Here is a 24,069-nt window from a genome sequence, read left to right as displayed (position 1 = left end):
TAATTCTCAGGCCTTGCAGTCTTAGATTATTAAAGTTGAACAACAATGTCCAAGCTTTTCAAAGCAACAAGACCAATGCCTTATTTCGGGAAATTGCAAACATGTCCATATTAGCAGATTTAATGAAATTAAACGACCACGAAAATGCCTCAAAACCTCAATTTTCTATTTTGAAGTAAGACGCCTTATCCACGAGGCAACACCTTCTACTCCATATTCTCCGATATGACATCAAACAGACGTTGCTTAGCAACAACAGACATCAAAATTGTGAACCTATCCGAATGAGGAAAGCTAGTGATATTTTACAAGTACGAAAAGACTATGTCCCTCAATCAGACATAATATTTCTCAGGTCTTGCAGTCTTAGATTATTGAAGTTGAACAACAATGTCCAAGCTTTTCAAAGCAACAAGACCAATGCCATATTTTGGGAAATTGCAAACATGTTCAAATTAGCTGAGCTAATGAAATTAAACAACCACGAAGGGACTCGAACCCTCAATCTTCTGATTCGAAGTCAGACGCCTTATCCATTAGGCCACGCAGTCTATGTGATACAGCCCTATTTGACATTATACAGACTTTGCTATGCAACAGTAGACATCAAAGTTGTGAACCTGTCCGAATGAGGAAAGCTAGTGATTTTTAACAAGTAAGAAGATACCTTTTCCCTCAATCTTGCGATGCAGAATCAGACTCAATAATTCTCAGGCCTTGCAATATTAGATTATTAAAGATGAATAACAATGTCCAAGCCTTTCAAAGAAACAAGACCAATGCCTTATTTCGGGAAATTGCAAACATGTCCATATTAGCAGATTTAATGAAATTAAACGACCACGAAAATGCCTCAAAACCTCAATTTTCTATTTAGAAGTAAGACGCCTTAACCACGAGGCAACACCTTCTACTCCATTTTCTCCAATATGACATCAAACAGACGTTGCTTAGCAACAACAGACATCAAAATTGTGAACCTGTCCGAATGAGGAAAGCTAGTGATTTTTAACAAGTACAAAGATACTCTTTCCTTCAATCTTTCGATGCAGATTCAGACACAATAATTCTCAGGTCTTGCAGTCTTAGATTATTAAAGTTGAACAACAATGTCCAAGCTTTTCAAAGCAACAAGACCAATGCCTTATTTAGGGAAATTGAAAACATGTACGAATTAGCTGAGCTAATGAAATTAAACGACCCTATTTGACAGTTGAACAACAATGTCCAAGCTTTTCAAAGCAACAAGACCAATGCCTTATTTCGGGAAATTGCAAACATGTCCATATTAGCAGATTTAATGAAATTAAACGACCACGAAAATGCCTCAAAACCTCAATTTTCTATTTTGAAGTAAGACGCCTTATCCACGAGGCAACACCTTCTACTCCATATTCTCCGATATGACATCAAACAGACGTTGCTTAGCAACAACAGACATCAAAATTGTGAACCTATCCGAATGAGGAAAGCTAGTGATTTTTAACAAGTACAAAGATACTCTTTCCTTCAATCTTTCGATGCAGATTCAGACACAATAATTCTCAGGTCTTGCAGTCTTAGATTATTAAAGTTGAACAACAATGTCCAAGCTTTTCAAAGCAACAAGACCAATGCCTTATTTAGGGAAATTGAAAACATGTACGAATTAGCTGAGCTAATGAAATTAAACGACCCTATTTGACAGTTGAACAACAATGTCCAAGCTTTTCAAAGCAACAAGACCAATGCCTTATTTCGGGAAATTGCAAACATGTCCATATTAGCAGATTTAATGAAATTAAACGACCACGAAAATGCCTCAAAACCTCAATTTTCTATTTTGAAGTAAGACGCCTTATCCACGAGGCAACACCTTCTACTCCATATTCTCCGATATGACATCAAACAGACGTTGCTTAGCAACAACAGACATCAAAATTGTGAACCTATCCGAATGAGGAAAGCTAGTGATATTTTACAAGTACGAAAAGACTATGTCCCTCAATCAGACATAATATTTCTCAGGTCTTGCAGTCTTAGATTATTGAAGTTGAACAACAATGTCCAAGCTTTTCAAAGCAACAAGACCAATGCCATATTTTGGGAAATTGCAAACATGTTCAAATTAGCTGAGCTAATGAAATTAAACAACCACGAAGGGACTCGAACCCTCAATCTTCTGATTCGAAGTCAGACGCCTTATCCATTAGGCCACGCAGTCTATGTGATACAGCCCTATTTGACATTATACAGACTTTGCTATGCAACCATAGACATAAAAATTGTGAACCTGTCCGAATGAGGAAAGCTAGTGATTTTTAACAAGTACAAAGATACTCTTTCCTTCAATCTTTCGATGCAGATTCAGACACAATAATTCTCAGGCCTTGCAGTCTTAGATTATTAAAGTTGAACAACAATGTCCAAGCTTTTCAAAGCAACAAGACCAATGCCTTATTTAGCGAAATTGCAAACATGTCCATATTAGCAGATTTAATGAAATTAAACGACCACGAAAATGCCTCAAAACCTCAATTTTCTATTTTGAAGTAAGACGCCTTATCCACGAGGCAACACCTTCTACTCCATATTCTCCGATATGACATCAAACAGACGTTGCTTAGCAACAACAGACATCAAAATTGTGAACCTATCCGAATGAGGAAAGCTAGTGATATTTTACAAGTACGAAAAGACTATGTCCCTCAATCAGACATAATATTTCTCAGGTCTTGCAGTCTTAGATTATTGAAGTTGAACAACAATGTCCAAGCTTTTCAAAGCAACAAGACCAATGCCATATTTCGGGAAATTGCAAACATGTTCAAATTAGCTGAGCTAATGAAATTAAACAACCACGAAGGACTCGAACCCTCAATCTTCTGATTCGAAGTCAGACGCCTTATCCATTAGGCCACGCAGTCTATGTGATACAGCCCTATTTGACATTATACAGACTTTGCTATGCAACAGTAGACATCAAAGTTGTGAACCTGTCCGAATGAGCAAAGCTAGTGATATTTAACAAGTAAGAAGATACCTTTTCCCTCAATCTTGCGATGCAGAATCAGACTCAATAATTCTCAGGCCTTGCAATATTAGATTATTAAAGATGAATAACAATGTCCAAGCCTTTCAAAGAAACAAGACCAATGCCTTATTTCGGGAAATTGCAAACATGTCCATATTAGCAGATTTAATGAAATTAAACGACCACGAAAATGCCTCAAAACCTCAATTTTCTATTTAGAAGTAAGACGCCTTAACCACGAGGCAACACCTTCTACTCCATTTTCTCCAATATGACATCAAACAGACGTTGCTTAGCAACAACAGACATCAAAATTGTGAACCTGTCCGAATGAGGAAAGCTAGTGATTTTTAACAAGTACAAAGATACTCTTTCCTTCAATCTTTCGATGCAGATTCAGACACAATAATTCTCAGGTCTTGCAGTCTTAGATTATTAAAGTTGAACAACAATGTCCAAGCTTTTCAAAGCAACAAGACCAATGCCTTATTTAGGGAAATTGAAAACATGTACGAATTAGCTGAGCTAATGAAATTAAACGACCCTATTTGACAGTTGAACAACAATGTCCAAGCTTTTCAAAGCAACAAGACCAATGCCTTATTTCGGGAAATTGCAAACATGTCCATATTAGCAGATTTAATGAAATTAAACGACCACGAAAATGCCTCAAAACCTCAATTTTCTATTTTGAAGTAAGACGCCTTATCCACGAGGCAACACCTTCTACTCCATATTCTCCGATATGACATCAAACAGACGTTGCTTAGCAACAACAGACATCAAAATTGTGAACCTATCCGAATGAGGAAAGCTAGTGATATTTTACAAGTACGAAAAGACTATGTCCCTCAATCAGACATAATATTTCTCAGGTCTTGCAGTCTTAGATTATTGAAGTTGAACAACAATGTCCAAGCTTTTCAAAGCAACAAGACCAATGCCATATTTTGGGAAATTGCAAACATGTTCAAATTAGCTGAGCTAATGAAATTAAACAACCACGAAGGGACTCGAACCCTCAATCTTCTGATTCGAAATATTACACTGTTTCCTTAAACGGTTCAGTTTTCGGAACATGTTTTAATTATTCAATTATGGCAAAAAACAAAAACAATTAGAAGTTGAACATGATCCATTAGGCCACGCAGTCTATGTGATACAGCCCTATTTGACATTATACAGACTTTGCTATGCAACCATAGACATAAAAATTGTGAACCTGTCCGAATGAGGAAAGCTAGTGATTTTTAACAAGTATAAAGATACTCTTTCCTTCAATCTTTCGATGCAGATTCAGACACACTAATTCTCAGGCCTTGCAGTCTTAGATTATTAAAGTTGAACAACAATGTCCAAGCTTTTCAAAGCAACAAGACCAATGCCTTATTTCGGGAAATTGCAAACATGTCCATATTAGCAGATTTAATGAAATTAAACGACCACGAAAATGCCTCAAAACCTCAATTTTCTATTTTGAAGTAAGACGCCTTATCCACGAGGCAACACCTTCTACTCCATATTCTCCGATATGACATCAAACAGACGTTGCTTAGCAACAACAGACATCAAAATTGTGAACCTATCCGAATGAGGAAAGCTAGTGATATTTTACAAGTACGAAAAGACTATGTCCCTCAATCAGACATAATATTTCTCAGGTCTTGCAGTCTTAGATTATTGAAGTTGAACAACAATGTCCAAGCTTTTCAAAGCAACAAGACCAATGCCATATTTTGGGAAATTGCAAACATGTTCAAATTAGCTGAGCTAATGAAATTAAACAACCACGAAGGGACTCGAACCCTCAATCTTCTGATTCGAAGTCAGACGCCTTATCCATTAGGCCACGCAGTCTATGTGATACAGCCCTATTTGACATTATACAGACTTTGCTATGCAACCATAGACATAAAAATTGTGAACCTGTCCGAATGAGGAAAGCTAGTGATTTTTAACAAGTACAAAGATACTCTTTCCTTCAATCTTTCGATGCAGATTCAGACACAATAATTCTCAGGCCTTGCAGTCTTAGATTATTAAAGTTGAACAACAATGTCCAAGCTTTTCAAAGCAACAAGACCAATGCCTTATTTCGGGAAATTGCAAACATGTCCATATTAGCAGATTTAATGAAATTAAACGACCACGAAAATGCCTCAAAACCTCAATTTTCTATTTTGAAGTAAGACGCCTTATCCACGAGGCAACACCTTCTACTCCATATTCTCCGATATGACATCAAACAGACGTTGCTTAGCAACAACAGACATCAAAATTGTGAACCTATCCGAATGAGGAAAGCTAGTGATATTTTACAAGTACGAAAAGACTATGTCCCTCAATCAGACATAATATTTCTCAGGTCTTGCAGTCTTAGATTATTGAAGTTGAACAACAATGTCCAAGCTTTTCAAAGCAACAAGACCAATGCCATATTTTGGGAAATTGCAAACATGTTCAAATTAGCTGAGCTAATGAAATTAAACAACCACGAAGGGACTCGAACCCTCAATCTTCTGATTCGAAGTCAGACGCCTTATCCATTAGGCCACGCAGTCTATGTGATACAGCCCTATTTGACATTATACAGACTTTGCTATGCAACCATAGACATAAAAATTGTGAACCTGTCCGAATGAGGAAAGCTAGTGATTTTTAACAAGTACAAAGATACTCTTTCCTTCAATCTTTCGATGCAGATTCAGACACAATAATTCTCAGGCCTTGCAGTCTTAGATTATTAAAGTTGAACAACAATGTCCAAGCTTTTCAAAGCAACAAGACCAATGCCTTATTTCGGGAAATTGCAAACATGTCCATATTAGCAGATTTAATGAAATTAAACGACCACGAAAATGCCTCAAAACCTCAATTTTCTATTTTGAAGTAAGACGCCTTATCCACGAGGCAACACCTTCTACTCCATATTCTCCGATATGACATCAAACAGACGTTGCTTAGCAACAACAGACATCAAAATTGTGAACCTATCCGAATGAGGAAAGCTAGTGATATTTTACAAGTACGAAAAGACTATGTCCCTCAATCAGACATAATATTTCTCAGGTCTTGCAGTCTTAGATTATTGAAGTTGAACAACAATGTCCAAGCTTTTCAAAGCAACAAGACCAATGCCATATTTTGGGAAATTGCAAACATGTTCAAATTAGCTGAGCTAACCACGAAGGGACTCGAACCCTCAATCTTCTGATTCGAAGTCAGACGCCTTATCCATTAGGCCACGCAGTCTATGTGATACAGCCCTATTTGACATTATACAGACTTTGCTATGCAACCATAGACATAAAAATTGTGAACCTGTCCGAATGAGGAAAGCTAGTGATTTTTAACAAGTACAAAGATACTCTTTCCTTCAATCTTTCGATGCAGATTCAGACACAATAATTCTCAGGCCTTGCAGTCTTAGATTATTAAAGTTGAACAACAATGTCCAAGCTTTTCAAAGCAACAAGACCAATGCCTTATTTCGGGAAATTGCAAACATGTCCATATTAGCAGATTTAATGAAATTAAACGACCACGAAAATGCCTCAAAACCTCAATTTTCTATTTTGAAGTAAGACGCCTTATCCACGAGGCAACACCTTCTACTCCATATTCTCCGATATGACATCAAACAGACGTTGCTTAGCAACAACAGACATCAAAATTGTGAACCTATCCGAATGAGGAAAGCTAGTGATATTTTACAAGTACGAAAAGACTATGTCCCTCAATCAGACATAATATTTCTCAGGTCTTGCAGTCTTAGATTATTGAAGTTGAACAACAATGTCCAAGCTTTTCAAAGCAACAAGACCAATGCCATATTTTGGGAAATTGCAAACATGTTCAAATTAGCTGAGCTAATGAAATTAAACAACCACGAAGGGACTCGAACCCTCAATCTTCTGATTCGAAATATTACACTGTTTCCTTAAACGGTTCAGTTTTCCCCAAGGAACATGTTTTAATTATTCAATTATGGCAAAAAACAAAAACAATTAGAAGTTGAACATGATCCATTAGGCCACGCAGTCTATGTGATACAGCCCTATTTGACATTATACAGACTTTGCTATGCAACCATAGACATAAAAATTGTGAACCTGTCCGAATGAGGAAAGCTAGTGATTTTTAACAAGTATAAAGATACTCTTTCCTTCAATCTTTCGATGCAGATTCAGACACACTAATTCTCAGGCCTTGCAGTCTTAGATTATTAAAGTTGAACAACAATGTCCAAGCTTTTCAAAGCAACAAGACCAATGCCTTATTTCGGGAAATTGCAAACATGTCCATATTAGCAGATTTAATGAAATTAAACGACCACGAAAATGCCTCAAAACCTCAATTTTCTATTTTGAAGTAAGACGCCTTATCCACGAGGCAACACCTTCTACTCCATATTCTCCGATATGACATCAAACAGACGTTGCTTAGCAACAACAGACATCAAAATTGTGAACCTATCCGAATGAGGAAAGCTAGTGATATTTTACAAGTACGAAAAGACTATGTCCCTCAATCAGACATAATATTTCTCAGGTCTTGCAGTCTTAGATTATTGAAGTTGAACAACAATGTCCAAGCTTTTCAAAGCAACAAGACCAATGCCATATTTTGGGAAATTGCAAACATGTTCAAATTAGCTGAGCTAACCACGAAGGGACTCGAACCCTCAATCTTCTGATTCGAAGTCAGACGCCTTATCCATTAGGCCACGCAGTCTATGTGATACAGCCCTATTTGACATTATACAGACTTTGCTATGCAACCATAGACATAAAAATTGTGAACCTGTCCGAATGAGGAAAGCTAGTGATTTTTAACAAGTACAAAGATACTCTTTCCTTCAATCTTTCGATGCAGATTCAGACACAATAATTCTCAGGCCTTGCAGTCTTAGATTATTAAAGTTGAACAACAATGTCCAAGCTTTTCAAAGCAACAAGACCAATGCCTTATTTCGGGAAATTGCAAACATGTCCATATTAGCAGATTTAATGAAATTAAACGACCACGAAAATGCCTCAAAACCTCAATTTTCTATTTTGAAGTAAGACGCCTTATCCACGAGGCAACACCTTCTACTCCATATTCTCCGATATGACATCAAACAGACGTTGCTTAGCAACAACAGACATCAAAATTGTGAACCTATCCGAATGAGGAAAGCTAGTGATATTTTACAAGTACGAAAAGACTATGTCCCTCAATCAGACATAATATTTCTCAGGTCTTGCAGTCTTAGATTATTGAAGTTGAACAACAATGTCCAAGCTTTTCAAAGCAACAAGACCAATGCCATATTTTGGGAAATTGCAAACATGTTCAAATTAGCTGAGCTAATGAAATTAAACAACCACGAAGGGACTCGAACCCTCAATCTTCTGATTCGAAGTCAGACGCCTTATCCATTAGGCCACGCAGTCTATGTGATACAGCCCTATTTGACATTATACAGACTTTGCTATGCAACCATAGACATAAAAATTGTGAACCTGTCCGAATGAGGAAAGCTAGTGATTTTTAACAAGTACAAAGATACTCTTTCCTTCAATCTTTCGATGCAGATTCAGACACAATAATTCTCAGGCCTTGCAGTCTTAGATTATTAAAGTTGAACAACAATGTCCAAGCTTTTCAAAGCAACAAGACCAATGCCTTATTTAGCGAAATTGCAAACATGTCCATATTAGCAGATTTAATGAAATTAAACGACCACGAAAATGCCTCAAAACCTCAATTTTCTATTTTGAAGTAAGACGCCTTATCCACGAGGCAACACCTTCTACTCCATATTCTCCGATATGACATCAAACAGACGTTGCTTAGCAACAACAGACATCAAAATTGTGAACCTATCCGAATGAGGAAAGCTAGTGATATTTTACAAGTACGAAAAGACTATGTCCCTCAATCAGACATAATATTTCTCAGGTCTTGCAGTCTTAGATTATTGAAGTTGAACAACAATGTCCAAGCTTTTCAAAGCAACAAGACCAATGCCATATTTTGGGAAATTGCAAACATGTTCAAATTAGCTGAGCTAATGAAATTAAACAACCACGAAGGGACTCGAACCCTCAATCTTCTGATTCGAAATATTACACTGTTTCCTTAAACGGTTCAGTTTTCCCCAAGGAACATGTTTTAATTATTCAATTATGGCAAAAAACAAAAACAATTAGAAGTTGAACATGATCCATTAGGCCACGCAGTCTATGTGATACAGCCCTATTTGACATTATACAGACTTTGCTATGCAACCATAGACATAAAAATTGTGAACCTGTCCGAATGAGGAAAGCTAGTGATTTTTAACAAGTATAAAGATACTCTTTCCTTCAATCTTTCGATGCAGATTCAGACACACTAATTCTCAGGCCTTGCAGTCTTAGATTATTAAAGTTGAACAACAATGTCCAAGCTTTTCAAAGCAACAAGACCAATGCCTTATTTCGGGAAATTGCAAACATGTCCATATTAGCAGATTTAATGAAATTAAACGACCACGAAAATGCCTCAAAACCTCAATTTTCTATTTTGAAGTAAGACGCCTTATCCACGAGGCAACACCTTCTACTCCATATTCTCCGATATGACATCAAACAGACGTTGCTTAGCAACAACAGACATCAAAATTGTGAACCTATCCGAATGAGGAAAGCTAGTGATATTTTACAAGTACGAAAAGACTATGTCCCTCAATCAGACATAATATTTCTCAGGTCTTGCAGTCTTAGATTATTGAAGTTGAACAACAATGTCCAAGCTTTTCAAAGCAACAAGACCAATGCCATATTTTGGGAAATTGCAAACATGTTCAAATTAGCTGAGCTAACCACGAAGGGACTCGAACCCTCAATCTTCTGATTCGAAGTCAGACGCCTTATTCATTAGGCCACGCAGTCTATGTGATACAGCCCTGTTTGACATTATACAGACTTTGCTATGCAACCATAGACATAAAAATTGTGAACCTGTCCGAATGAGGAAAGCTAGTGATTTTTAACAAGTACAAAGATACTCTTTCCTTCAATCTTTCGATGCAGATTCAGACACAATAATTCTCAGGCCTTGCAGTCTTAGATTATTAAAGTTGAACAACAATGTCCAAGCTTTTCAAAGCAACAAGACCAATGCCTTATTTCGGGAAATTGCAAACATGTCCATATTAGCAGATTTAATGAAATTAAACGACCACGAAAATGCCTCAAAACCTCAATTTTCTATTTTGAAGTAAGACGCCTTATCCACGAGGCAACACCTTCTACTCCATATTCTCCGATATGACATCAAACAGACGTTGCTTAGCAACAACAGACATCAAAATTGTGAACCTATCCGAATGAGGAAAGCTAGTGATATTTTACAAGTACGAAAAGACTATGTCCCTCAATCAGACATAATATTTCTCAGGTCTTGCAGTCTTAGATTATTGAAGTTGAACAACAATGTCCAAGCTTTTCAAAGCAACAAGACCAATGCCATATTTTGGGAAATTGCAAACATGTTCAAATTAGCTGAGCTAATGAAATTAAACAACCACGAAGGGACTCGAACCCTCAATCTTCTGATTCGAAGTCAGACGCCTTATCCATTAGGCCACGCAGTCTATGTGATTCAGCCCTATTTGACATTATACAGACTTTGCTATGCAACCATAGACATAAAAATTGTGAACCTGTCCGAATGAGGAAAGCTAGTGATTTTTAACAAGTACAAAGATACTCTTTCCTTCAATCTTTCGATGCAGATTCAGACACAATAATTCTCAGGCCTTGCAGTCTTAGATTATTAAAGTTGAACAACAATGTCCAAGCTTTTCAAAGCAACAAGACCAATGCCTTATTTAGCGAAATTGCAAACATGTCCATATTAGCAGATTTAATGAAATTAAACGACCACGAAAATGCCTCAAAACCTCAATTTTCTATTTTGAAGTAAGACGCCTTATCCACGAGGCAACACCTTCTACTCCATATTCTCCGATATGACATCAAACAGACGTTGCTTAGCAACAACAGACATCAAAATTGTGAACCTATCCGAATGAGGAAAGCTAGTGATATTTTACAAGTACGAAAAGACTATGTCCCTCAATCAGACATAATATTTCTCAGGTCTTGCAGTCTTAGATTATTGAAGTTGAACAACAATGTCCAAGCTTTTCAAAGCAACAAGACCAATGCCATATTTTGGGAAATTGCAAACATGTTCAAATTAGCTGAGCTAATGAAATTAAACAACCACGAAGGGACTCGAACCCTCAATCTTCTGATTCGAAATATTACACTGTTTCCTTAAACGGTTCAGTTTTCCCCAAGGAACATGTTTTAATTATTCAATTATGGCAAAAAACAAAAACAATTAGAAGTTGAACATGATCCATTAGGCCACGCAGTCTATGTGATACAGCCCTATTTGACATTATACAGACTTTGCTATGCAACCATAGACATAAAAATTGTGAACCTGTCCGAATGAGGAAAGCTAGTGATTTTTAACAAGTATAAAGATACTCTTTCCTTCAATCTTTCGATGCAGATTCAGACACACTAATTCTCAGGCCTTGCAGTCTTAGATTATTAAAGTTGAACAACAATGTCCAAGCTTTTCAAAGCAACAAGACCAATGCCTTATTTCGGGAAATTGCAAACATGTCCATATTAGCAGATTTAATGAAATTAAACGACCACGAAAATGCCTCAAAACCTCAATTTTCTATTTTGAAGTAAGACGCCTTATCCACGAGGCAACACCTTCTACTCCATATTCTCCGATATGACATCAAACAGACGTTACTTAGCAACAACAGACATCAAAATTGTGAACCTATCCGAATGAGGAAAGCTAGTGATATTTTACAAGTACGAAAAGACTATGTCCCTCAATCAGACATAATATTTCTCAGGTCTTGCAGTCTTAGATTATTGAAGTTGAACAACAATGTCCAAGCTTTTCAAAGCAACAAGACCAATGCCATATTTTGGGAAATTGCAAACATGTTCAAATTAGCTGAGCTAACCACGAAGGGACTCGAACCCTCAATCTTCTGATTCGAAGTCAGACGCCTTATCCATTAGGCCACGCAGTCTATGTGATACAGCCCTATTTGACATTATACAGACTTTGCTATGCAACCATAGACATAAAAATTGTGAACCTGTCCGAATGAGGAAAGCTAGTGATTTTTAACAAGTACAAAGATACTCTTTCCTTCAATCTTTCGATGCAGATTCAGACACAATAATTCTCAGGCCTTGCAGTCTTAGATTATTAAAGTTGAACAACAATGTCCAAGCTTTTCAAAGCAACAAGACCAATGCCTTATTTCGGGAAATTGCAAACATGTCCATATTAGCAGATTTAATGAAATTAAACGACCACGAAAATGCCTCAAAACCTCAATTTTCTATTTTGAAGTAAGACGCCTTATCCACGAGGCAACACCTTCTACTCCATATTCTCCGATATGACATCAAACAGACGTTGCTTAGCAACAACAGACATCAAAATTGTGAACCTATCCGAATGAGGAAAGCTAGTGATATTTTACAAGTACGAAAAGACTATGTCCCTCAATCAGACATAATATTTCTCAGGTCTTGCAGTCTTAGATTATTGAAGTTGAACAACAATGTCCAAGCTTTTCAAAGCAACAAGACCAATGCCATATTTTGGGAAATTGCAAACATGTTCAAATTAGCTGAGCTAACCACGAAGGGACTCGAACCCTCAATCTTCTGATTCGAAGTCAGACGCCTTATCCATTAGGCCACGCAGTCTATGTGATACAGCCCTATTTGACATTATACAGACTTTGCTATGCAACCATAGACATAAAAATTGTGAACCTGTCCGAATGAGGAAAGCTAGTGATTTTTAACAAGTACAAAGATACTCTTTCCTTCAATCTTTCGATGCAGATTCAGACACAATAATTCTCAGGCCTTGCAGTCTTAGATTATTAAAGTTGAACAACAATGTCCAAGCTTTTCAAAGCAACAAGACCAATGCCTTATTTCGGGAAATTGCAAACATGTCCATATTAGCAGATTTAATGAAATTAAACGACCACGAAAATGCCTCAAAACCTCAATTTTCTATTTTGAAGTAAGACGCCTTATCCACGAGGCAACACCTTCTACTCCATATTCTCCGATATGACATCAAACAGACGTTGCTTAGCAACAACAGACATCAAAATTGTGAACCTATCCGAATGAGGAAAGCTAGTGATATTTTACAAGTACGAAAAGACTATGTCCCTCAATCAGACATAATATTTCTCAGGTCTTGCAGTCTTAGATTATTGAAGTTGAACAACAATGTCCAAGCTTTTCAAAGCAACAAGACCAATGCCATATTTTGGGAAATTGCAAACATGTTCAAATTAGCTGAGCTAATGAAATTAAACAACCACGAAGGGACTCGAACCCTCAATCTTCTGATTCGAAGTCAGACGCCTTATCCATTAGGCCACGCAGTCTATGTGATACAGCCCTATTTGACATTATACAGACTTTGCTATGCAACAGTAGACATCAAAGTTGTGAACCTGTCCGAATGAGCAAAGCTAGTGATATTTAACAAGTAAGAAGATACCTTTTCCCTCAATCTTGCGATGCAGATTCAGACACAATAATTCTCAGGCCTTGCAATATTAGATTATTAAAGATGAATAACAATGTCCAAGCTTTTCAAAGCAACAAGACCAATGCCTTATTTCGGGAAATTGCAAACATGTCCATATTAGCAGATTTAATGAAATTAAACGACCACGAAAATGCCTCAAAACCTCAATTTTCTATTTTGAAGTAAGACGCCTTATCCACGAGGCAACACCTTCTACTCCATATTCTCCGATATGACATCAAACAGACGTTGCTTAGCAACAACAGACATCAAAATTGTGAACCTATCCGAATGAGGAAAGCTAGTGATATTTTACAAGTACGAAAAGACTATGTCCCTCAATCAGACATAATATTTCTCAGGTCTTGCAGTCTTAGATTATTGAAGTTGAACAACAATGTCCAAGCTTTTCAAAGCAACAAGACCAATGCCATATTTTGGGAAATTGCAAACATGTTCAAATTAGCTGAGCTAACCACGAAGGGACTCGAACCCTCAATCTTCTGATTCGAAGTCAGACGCCTTATCCATTAGGCCACGCAGTCTATGTGATACAGCCCTATTTGACATTATACAGACTTTGCTATGCAACCATAGACATAAAAATTGTGAACCTGTCCGAATGAGGAAAGCTAGTGATTTTTAACAAGTACAAAGATACTCTTTCCTTCAATCTTTCGATGCAGATTCAGACACAATAATTCTCAGGCCTTGCAGTCTTAGATTATTAAAGTTGAACAACAATGTCCAAGCTTTTCAAAGCAACAAGACCAATGCCTTATTTCGGGAAATTGCAAACATGTCCATATTAGCAGATTTAATGAAATTAAACGACCACGAAAATGCCTCAAAACCTCAATTTTCTATTTTGAAGTAAGACGCCTTATCCACGAGGCAACACCTTCTACTCCATATTCTCCGATATGACATCAAACAGACGTTGCTTAGCAACAACAGACATCAAAATTGTGAACCTATCCGAATGAGGAAAGCTAGTGATATTTTACAAGTACGAAAAGACTATGTCCCTCAATCAGACATAATATTTCTCAGGTCTTGCAGTCTTAGATTATTGAAGTTGAACAACAATGTCCAAGCTTTTCAAAGCAACAAGACCAATGCCATATTTTGGGAAATTGCAAACATGTTCAAATTAGCTGAGCTAACCACGAAGGGACTCGAACCCTCAATCTTCTGATTCGAAATATTACACTGTTTCCTTAAACGGTTCAGTTTTCCCCAAGGAACATGTTTTAATTATTCAATTATGGCAAAAAACAAAAACAATTAGAAGTTGAACATGATCCATTAGGCCACGCAGTCTATGTGATACAGCCCTATTTGACATTATACAGACTTTGCTATGCAACCATAGACATAAAAATTGTGAACCTGTCCGAATGAGGAAAGCTAGTGATTTTTAACAAGTATAAAGATACTCTTTCCTTCAATCTTTCGATGCAGATTCAGACACACTAATTCTCAGGCCTTGCAGTCTTAGATTATTAAAGTTGAACAACAATGTTCAAGCTTTTCAAAGCAACAAGACCAATGCCTTATTTCGGGAAATTGCAAACATGTCCATATTAGCAGATTTAATGAAATTAAACGACCACGAAAATGCCTCAAAACCTCAATTTTCTATTTTGAAGTAAGACGCCTTATCCACGAGGCAACACCTTCTACTCCATATTCTCCGATATGACATCAAACAGACGTTGCTTAGCAACAACAGACATCAAAATTGTGAACCTATCCGAATGAGGAAAGCTAGTGATATTTTACAAGTACGAAAAGACTATGTCCCTCAATCAGACATAATATTTCTCAGGTCTTGCAGTCTTAGATTATTGAAGTGTCCAATGTCCAAGCTTTTCAAAGCAACAAGACCAATGCCATATTTCGGGAAATTGCAAACATGTTCAAATTAGCTGAGCTAATGAAATTAAACAACCACGAAGGGACTCGAACCCTCAATCTTCTGATTCAAAGTCAGACGCCTTATCCATTAGGCCACGCATTCTATGTGATACAGCCCTATTTGACATTATACAGACTTTGCTATGCAACAGTAGACATCAAAGTTGTGAACCTGTCCGAATGAGGAAAGCTAGTGATATTTAACAAGTAAGAAGATACCTTTTCCCTCAATCTTGCGATGCAGATTCAGACACAATAATTCTCAGGCCTTGCAGTGTTAGATTATTAAAGTTGAACCACAATGTCCAAGCTTTTAAAAGCAACAAGACCAAGGCCTTATTTAGGTAAAATGCAAACATGTACGAATTAGCTGAGCTAATGAAATTAAACGACCCTATTTGACATCATACAGACTTTGCTATGCAACAGTAGACATCAAAGTTGTGAACCTGTCCGAATGAGGAAAGCTAGTGATATTTAACAAGTAAGAAGATACCTTTTCCCTCAATCTTGCGATGCAGAATCAGACTCAATAATTCTCAGGCCTTGCAATATTAGATTATTAAAGATGAATAACAATGTCCAAGCCTTTCAAAGAAACAAGACCAATGCCTTATTTCGGGAAATTGCAAACATGTCCATATTAGCAGATTTAATTAAATTAAACGACCACGAAAATGCCTCAAAACCTCAATTTTCTATTTTGAAGTAAGACGCCTTATCCATGAGGCAACACCTTCTACTCCATATTCTCTGATATGACATCAAACAGACGTTGCTTAGCAACAACAGACATCAAAATTGTGAACCTATCCGAATGAGGAAAGCTAGTGATATTTTACAAGTACGAAAATACTATGTCCCTCAATCAGACATAATATTTCTAAGGTCTTGCAGTCTTAGATTATTGAAGTTGAACAACAATGTCCAAGCTTTTCAAAGCAACAAGACCAATCCCATATTTCGGGAAATTGCAAACATGTTCAAATTAGCTGAGCTAATGAAATTAAACAACCACGAAGGGACTCTAACCCTCAATCTTCTGATTCGAAGTCAGACGCCTTATCCATTAGACAACGCAATCTATGTGATACAGCCCTATTTGACATTATACAGACTTTGCTATGCAACCATAGACATAAAAATTGTGAACCTGTCCGAATGAGGAAAGCTAGTGATTTTTAACAAGTACAAAGATACTCTTTCCTTCAATCTTTCGATGCAGATTCAGACACAATAATTCTCAGGTCTTGCAGTCTTAGATTATTAAAGTTGAACAACAATGTCCAAGCTTTTCAAAGCAACAAGACCAATGCCTTATTTAGGGAAATTGCAAACATGTTCAAATTAGCTGAGCTAATGAAATTAAACGACCCTATTTGACATCATACAGACTTTGCTATGCAACAGTAGACATCAAAGTTGTGAACCTGTCCGAATGAGGAAAGCTAGTGATATTTAACAAGTAAGAAGATACCTTTTCCCTCAAATTTGCGATGCAGAATCAGACTCAATAATTCTCAGGCCTTGCAATATTAGATTATTAAAGATGAATAACAATGTCCAAGCCTTTCAAAGAAACAAGACCAATGCCTTATTTCGGGAAATTGCAAACATGTCCATATTAGCAGATTTAATGAAATTAAACGACCACGAAAATGCCTCAAAACCTCAATTTTCTATTTTGAAGTAAGACGCCTTATCCACGAGGCAACACCTTCTACTCCATATTCTCCAATATGACATCAAACAGACGATGCTTAGCAACAACAGACATCAAAATTGTGAACCTATCCGAATGAGGAAAGATAGTGATATTTTACAAGTACGAAAATACTATGTCCCTCAATCAGACATAATATTTCTCAGGTCTTGCAGTCTTAGATTATTGAAGTGTCCAATGTCCAAGCTTTTCAAAGCAACAAGACCAATGCCTTATTTCGGGAAATTGCAAACATGTTCAAATTAGCTGAGCTAATGAAATTAAACAACCACAAAGGGACTCGAACCCTCAATCTTCTGATTCGAAGTCAGACGCCTTATCCATTAGGCCACACAGTCTATGTGACACAGCCCTATTTGACATTATACAGACTTTGCTATGCAACAGTAGACATCAAAGTTGTGAACCTGTCCGAATGAGGAAAGCTAGTGATATTTAACAAGTAAGAAGATACCTTTTCCCTCAATCTTGCGATGCAGAATCAGACTCAATAATTCTCAGGCCTTGCAATATTAGATTATTAAAGATGAATAACAATGTCCAAGCCTTTCAAAGAAACAAGACCAATGCCTTATTTCGGGAAATTGCAAACATGTCCATATTAGCAGATTTAATGAAATTAAACGACCACGAAAATGCCTCAAAACCTCAATTTTCTATTTTGAAGTAAGACGCCTTATCCACGAGACAACACCTTCTACTCCATATTCTCCAATATGACATCAAACAGACGTTGCTTAGCAACAACAGACATCAAAATTGTGAACCTATCCGAATGAGGAAAGATAGTGATATTTTACAAGTACGAAAAGACTATGTCCCTCAATCAGACATAATATTTCTCAGGTCTTGCAGTCTTAGATTATTGAAGTTGAACAACAATGTCCAATCTTTTCAAAGCAACAAGACCAATGCCATATTTCGGGAAATTGCAAACATGTTCAAATTAGCTGAGCTAATGAAATTAAACAACCACGAAGGGACTCGAACCCTCAATCTTCTGATTCGAAATCAGACGCCTTATCCATTAGGCCACGCAGTCTATGTAATACAGCACTATTTGACATTATACAGACTTTGCTATGCAACCATAGACATAAAAATTGTGAACCTGTCCGAATGAGGAAAGCTAGTGATTTTTAACAAGTACGAAGATACTCTTTCCTTCAATCTTTCGATGCAGATTCAGACACAATAATTCTCAGGCCTTGCAGTCTTAGATTATTAAAGTTGAACAACAATGTCCAAGCTTTTCAAAGTAACAAGACCAATGCCTTATTTAGGGAAATTGCAAACATGTTCAAATTAGCTGAGCTAATGAAATTAAACAAACACGAACGGACTCGAACCCTCAATCTTCTGATTCGAAGTCAGACGCCTTATCCATTAGACCACGCAGTCTATGTGATACAGCCCTATTTGACATTATACAGACTTTGCTATGCAACCATAGACATAAAAATTGTGAACCTGTCTGAATGAGGAAAGCTAGTGATTTTTAACAAGTACAAAGATACTCTTTCCTTCAATCTTTCGATGCAGATTCAGACACAATAATTCTCAGGCCTTGCAGTCTTAGATTATTAAAGTTGAACAACAATGTCCAAGCTTTTCAAAGCAACAAGACCAATGCCTTATTTAGCGAAATTGCAAACATGTCCATATTAGCAGATTTAATGAAATTAAACGACCACGAAAATGCCTCAAAACCTCAATTTTCTGTTTCGAAGTAAGACGCCTTATCCACGAGGCAACACCTTCTACTCCATATTCTCCGATATGACATCAAACAGACGTTGCTTAGCAACAACAGACATCAAAATTGTGAACCTATCCGAATGAGGAAAGCTAGTGATATTTTACAAGTACGAAAAGACTATGTCCCTCAATCAGACATAATATTTCTCAGGTCTTGCTTATTGAAGTTGAACAACAATGTCCAAGCTTTTCAAAGCAACAAGACCAATGCCTTTTTTCGGGAAATTGCAAACATGTTCAAATTAGCTGAGCTAATGAAATTAAACAACCACGAAATGACTCGAACCCTCAATCTTCTGATTCGAAGTCAGACACCTTGTCCATTAGGCCACGCAGTCTATGTGATGCAGCCCTTTTTGACATTATACAGACTTTGCTATGCAACCATAGACATAAAAATTGTGAACCTGTCCGAATGAGGAAAGCTAGTGATTTTTAACAAGTACAAATATACTCTTTCCTTCAATCTTTCGATGCAGATTCAGACACAATAATTCTCAGGCCTTGCAGTATTAGATTATTAAAGTTGAACCACAATGTCCAAGCTTTTAAAAGCAACAAGACCAATGCCTTCTTTAGGGAAATTGCAAACATGTACGAATTAGCTGAGCTAATGAAATTAAATGACCCTATTTGACATCATACAGACTTTGCTATGCAACAGTAGACATCAAAGTTGTGAACCTGTCCGAATGAGGAAAGCTAGTGATATTTAACACGTAAGAAGATACCTTTTCCCTCAATCTTGCGATGCAGAATCAGACACAATAATTCTCAGGCCTTGCAATATTAGATTATTAAAGATGAATAACAATGTCCAAGCCTTTCAAAGAAACAAGACCAATGCCTTATTTCGGGAAATTGCAAACATGTCCATATTAGCAGATTTAATGAAATTAAACGACCACGAAAATGCCTCAAAATTTTCTGTTTTGAAGTAAGATGCCTTATCCACGAGGCAACACCTTCTACTCCATATTCTCCGATATGACATCAAACAGACGTCGCTTAGCAACAACAGACATCAAAATTGTGAACCTATCCGAATGAGGAAAGCTAGTGATATTTTACAAGTACGAAAATACTATGTCCCTCAATCAGACATAATATTTCTCAGGTCTTGCAGTCTTAGATTATTGAAGTTGAACAACAATGTCCAAGCTTTTCAAAGCAACAAGACCAATGCCATATTTCGGGAAATTGCAAACATGTTCAAATTAGCTGAGCTAATGAAATTAAACAACCACGAAGGGACTCGAACCCTCAATCTACTGATTCGAAGTCAGACGCCTTATCCATTAGGCCACGCAGTCTATGGGATACAGCCCTATTTGACATTATACAGACTTTGCTATGCAACAGTAGACATCAAAGTTGTGAACCTGTCCGAATGAGGAAAGCTAGTGATATTTAACAAGTAAGAGGATACCTTTTCCCTCAATCTTGCGATGCAGAATCAGACTCAATAATTCTCAGGCCTTGCAATATTAGATTATTAAAGATGAATAACAATGTCCAAGCCTTTCAAAGAAACAAGACCAATGCCTTATTTCGGGAAATTGCAAACATGTCCATATTAGCAGATTTAATGAAATTAAACGACCACGAAAATGCCTCAAAACCTCAATTTTCTATTTTGAAGTAAGACGCCTTATCCACGAGACAACACCTTCTACTCCATATTCTCCAATATGACATCAAACAGACGTTGCTTAGCAACAACAGACATCAAAATTGTGAACCTATCCGAATGAGGAAAGATAGTGATATTTTACAAGTACGAAAAGACTATGTCCCTCAATCAGACATAATATTTCTCAGGTCTTGCAGTCTTAGATTATTGAAGTTGAACAACAATGTCCAATCTTTTCAAAGCAACAAGACCAATGCCATATTTCGGGAAATTGCAAACATGTTCAAATTAGCTGAGCTAATGAAATTAAACAACCACGAAGGGACTCGAACCATCAATCTTCTGATTCGAAATCAGACGCCTTATCCATTAGGCCACGCAGTCTATGTAATACAGCACTATTTGACATTATACAGACTTTGCTATGCAACCATAGACATAAAAATTGTGAACCTGTCCGAATGAGGAAAGCTAGTGATTTTTAACAAGTACGAAGATACTCTTTCCTTCAATCTTTCGATGCAGATTCAGACACAATAATTCTCAGGCCTTGCAGTCTTAGATTATTAAAGTTGAACAACAATGTCCAAGCTTTTCAAAGTAACAAGACCAATGCCTTATTTAGGGAAATTGCAAACATGTTCAAATTAGCTGAGCTAATGAAATTAAACAAACACGAACGGACTCGAACCCTCAATCTTCTGATTCGAAGTCAGACGCCTTATCCATTAGACCACGCAGTCTATGTGATACAGCCCTATTTGACATTATACAGACTTTGCTATGCAACCATAGACATAAAAATTGTGAACCTGTCTGAATGAGGAAAGCTAGTGATTTTTAACAAGTACAAAGATACTCTTTCCTTCAATCTTTCGATGCAGATTCAGACACAATAATTCTCAGGCCTTGCAGTCTTAGATTATTAAAGTTGAACAACAATGTCCAAGCTTTTCAAAGCAACAAGACCAATGCCTTATTTAGCGAAATTGCAAACATGTCCATATTAGCAGATTTAATGAAATTAAACGACCACGAAAATGCCTCAAAACCTCAATTTTCTGTTTCGAAGTAAGACGCCTTATCCACGAGGCAACACCTTCTACTCCATATTCTCCGATATGACATCAAACAGACGTTGCTTAGCAACAACAGACATCAAAATTGTGAACCTATCCGAATGAGGAAAGCTAGTGATATTTTACAAGTACGAAAAGACTATGTCCCTCAATCAGACATAATATTTCTCAGGTCTTGCTTATTGAAGTTGAACAACAATGTCCAAGCTTTTCAAAGCAACAAGACCAATGCCTTTTTTCGGGAAATTGCAAACATGTTCAAATTAGCTGAGCTAATGAAATTAAACAACCACGAAATGACTCGAACCCTCAATCTTCTGATTCGAAGTCAGACACCTTGTCCATTAGGCCACGCAGTCTATGTGATGCAGCCCTTTTTGACATTATACAGACTTTGCTATGCAACCATAGACATAAAAATTGTGAACCTGTCCGAATGAGGAAAGCTAGTGATTTTTAACAAGTACAAATATACTCTTTCCTTCAATCTTTCGATGCAGATTCAGACACAATAATTCTCAGGCCTTGCAGTATTAGATTATTAAAGTTGAACCACAATGTCCAAGCTTTTAAAAGCAACAAGACCAATGCCTTCTTTAGGGAAATTGCAAACATGTACGAATTAGCTGAGCTAATGAAATTAAATGACCCTATTTGACATCATACAGACTTTGCTATGCAACAGTAGACATCAAAGTTGTGAACCTGTCCGAATGAGGAAAGCTAGTGATATTTAACACGTAAGAAGATACCTTTTCCCTCAATCTTGCGATGCAGAATCAGACACAATAATTCTCAGGCCTTGCAATATTAGATTATTAAAGATGAATAACAATGTCCAAGCCTTTCAAAGAAACAAGACCAATGCCTTATTTCGGGAAATTGCAAACATGTCCATATTAGCAGATTTAATGAAATTAAACGACCACGAAAATGCCTCAAAATTTTCTGTTTTGAAGTAAGATGCCTTATCCACGAGGCAACACCTTCTACTCCATATTCTCCGATATGACATCAAACAGACGTCGCTTAGCAACAACAGACATCAAAATTGTGAACCTATCCGAATGAGGAAAGCTAGTGATATTTTACAAGTACGAAAATACTATGTCCCTCAATCAGACATAATATTTCTCAGGTCTTGCAGTCTTAGATTATTGAAGTTGAACAACAATGTCCAAGCTTTTCAAAGCAACAAGACCAATGCCATATTTCGGGAAATTGCAAACATGTTCAAATTAGCTGAGCTAATGAAATTAAACAACCACGAAGGGACTCGAACCCTCAATCTACTGATTCGAAGTCAGACGCCTTATCCATTAGGCCACGCAGTCTATGGGATACAGCCCTATTTGACATTATACAGACTTTGCTATGCAACAGTAGACATCAAAGTTGTGAACCTGTCCGAATGAGGAAAGCTAGTGATATTTAACAAGTAAGAGGATACCTTTTCCCTCAATCTTGCGATGCAGAATCAGACTCAATAATTCTCAGGCCTTGCAATATTAGATTATTAAAGATGAATAACAATGTCCAAGCCTTTCAAAGAAACAAGACCAATGCCTTATTTCGGGAAATTGCAAACATGTCCATATTCGCAGATTTAATGAAATTAAACGACCACGAAAATGCCTCAAAACCTCAATTTTCTGTTTCGAAGTAAGACGCCTTATCCACGAGGCAACACCTTCTACTCCATATTCTCCGATATGACATCAAACAGACGTTGCTTAGCAACAACAGACATCAAAATTGTGAACCTATCCGAATGAGGAAAGCTAGTGATATTTTACAAGTACGAAAAGACTATGTCCCTCAATCAGACATAATATTTCTCAGGTCTTGCAGTCTTAGATTATTGAAGTTGAACAACAATGTCCAAGCTTTTCAAAGCAACAAGACCAATGCCATATTTCGGGAAATTGCAAACATGTTCAAATTAGCTGAGCTAATGAAATTAAACAACCACGAAGGGACTCGAACCCTCAATCTTCTGATTCGAAGTCAGACGCCTTATCCATTAGGCCACGCAGTCTATGGGATACAGCCCTCTTTGACATTATACAGACTTTGCTATGCAACAGTAGACATCAAAGTTGTGAACCTGTCCGAATGAGGAAAGCTAGTGATATTTAACAAGTAAGAGGATACCTTTTCCCTCAATCTTGCGATGCAGAATCAGACTCAATAATTCTCAGGCCTTGCAATATTAGATTATTAAAGATGAATAACAATGTCCAAGCCTTTCAAAGAAACAAGACCAATGCCTTATTTCGGGAAATTGCAAACATGT

At 37.0% G+C, this 24,069-nt stretch overlaps 14 non-coding genes across 14 annotated transcripts; all 14 read right to left on the bottom strand.

The window, feature by feature from the left end:
* Positions 1-478: 478 nt before the first annotated feature.
* Positions 479-551, bottom strand: trnar-ucg (transfer RNA arginine (anticodon UCG)). Its single transcript has one exon. It is a non-coding gene; the product is annotated as a tRNA-Arg (tRNA).
* A 1,579-nt stretch (positions 552-2,130) lies between these two features.
* On the bottom strand, positions 2,131-2,203 carry trnar-ucg (transfer RNA arginine (anticodon UCG)). Its single transcript has one exon. It is a non-coding gene; the product is annotated as a tRNA-Arg (tRNA).
* Positions 2,204-4,797: 2,594 nt separating this feature from the next.
* On the bottom strand, positions 4,798-4,870 carry trnar-ucg (transfer RNA arginine (anticodon UCG)). Its single transcript has one exon. It is a non-coding gene; the product is annotated as a tRNA-Arg (tRNA).
* Positions 4,871-5,501: 631 nt separating this feature from the next.
* trnar-ucg (transfer RNA arginine (anticodon UCG)) lies at positions 5,502-5,574 on the bottom strand. Its single transcript has one exon. It is a non-coding gene; the product is annotated as a tRNA-Arg (tRNA).
* A 618-nt stretch (positions 5,575-6,192) lies between these two features.
* trnar-ucg (transfer RNA arginine (anticodon UCG)) lies at positions 6,193-6,265 on the bottom strand. The gene has a single exon. It is a non-coding gene; the product is annotated as a tRNA-Arg (tRNA).
* A 1,409-nt stretch (positions 6,266-7,674) lies between these two features.
* trnar-ucg (transfer RNA arginine (anticodon UCG)) lies at positions 7,675-7,747 on the bottom strand. The gene has a single exon. It is a non-coding gene; the product is annotated as a tRNA-Arg (tRNA).
* Positions 7,748-8,378: 631 nt separating this feature from the next.
* trnar-ucg (transfer RNA arginine (anticodon UCG)) lies at positions 8,379-8,451 on the bottom strand. The gene has a single exon. It is a non-coding gene; the product is annotated as a tRNA-Arg (tRNA).
* Positions 8,452-10,564: 2,113 nt separating this feature from the next.
* On the bottom strand, positions 10,565-10,637 carry trnar-ucg (transfer RNA arginine (anticodon UCG)). The gene has a single exon. It is a non-coding gene; the product is annotated as a tRNA-Arg (tRNA).
* Positions 10,638-12,046: 1,409 nt separating this feature from the next.
* On the bottom strand, positions 12,047-12,119 carry trnar-ucg (transfer RNA arginine (anticodon UCG)). The gene has a single exon. It is a non-coding gene; the product is annotated as a tRNA-Arg (tRNA).
* Positions 12,120-12,737: 618 nt separating this feature from the next.
* Positions 12,738-12,810, bottom strand: trnar-ucg (transfer RNA arginine (anticodon UCG)). The gene has a single exon. It is a non-coding gene; the product is annotated as a tRNA-Arg (tRNA).
* Positions 12,811-13,441: 631 nt separating this feature from the next.
* Positions 13,442-13,514, bottom strand: trnar-ucg (transfer RNA arginine (anticodon UCG)). The gene has a single exon. It is a non-coding gene; the product is annotated as a tRNA-Arg (tRNA).
* A 618-nt stretch (positions 13,515-14,132) lies between these two features.
* Positions 14,133-14,205, bottom strand: trnar-ucg (transfer RNA arginine (anticodon UCG)). Its single transcript has one exon. It is a non-coding gene; the product is annotated as a tRNA-Arg (tRNA).
* Positions 14,206-15,610: 1,405 nt separating this feature from the next.
* Positions 15,611-15,683, bottom strand: trnaq-uug (transfer RNA glutamine (anticodon UUG)). The gene has a single exon. It is a non-coding gene; the product is annotated as a tRNA-Gln (tRNA).
* Positions 15,684-23,738: 8,055 nt separating this feature from the next.
* On the bottom strand, positions 23,739-23,811 carry trnar-ucg (transfer RNA arginine (anticodon UCG)). Its single transcript has one exon. It is a non-coding gene; the product is annotated as a tRNA-Arg (tRNA).
* Between the last annotated feature and the right edge of the window lie 258 nt (positions 23,812-24,069).

This window comes from Oncorhynchus clarkii, chromosome 20, assembly GCF_045791955.1.
Source record: "Oncorhynchus clarkii lewisi isolate Uvic-CL-2024 chromosome 20, UVic_Ocla_1.0, whole genome shotgun sequence".
In the NCBI taxonomy this organism is placed as follows: domain Eukaryota; kingdom Metazoa; phylum Chordata; class Actinopteri; order Salmoniformes; family Salmonidae; genus Oncorhynchus; species Oncorhynchus clarkii.
Note: the sequence above shows the minus strand (reverse complement) of the source record. Positions and strands in the feature narration are given on the sequence as shown.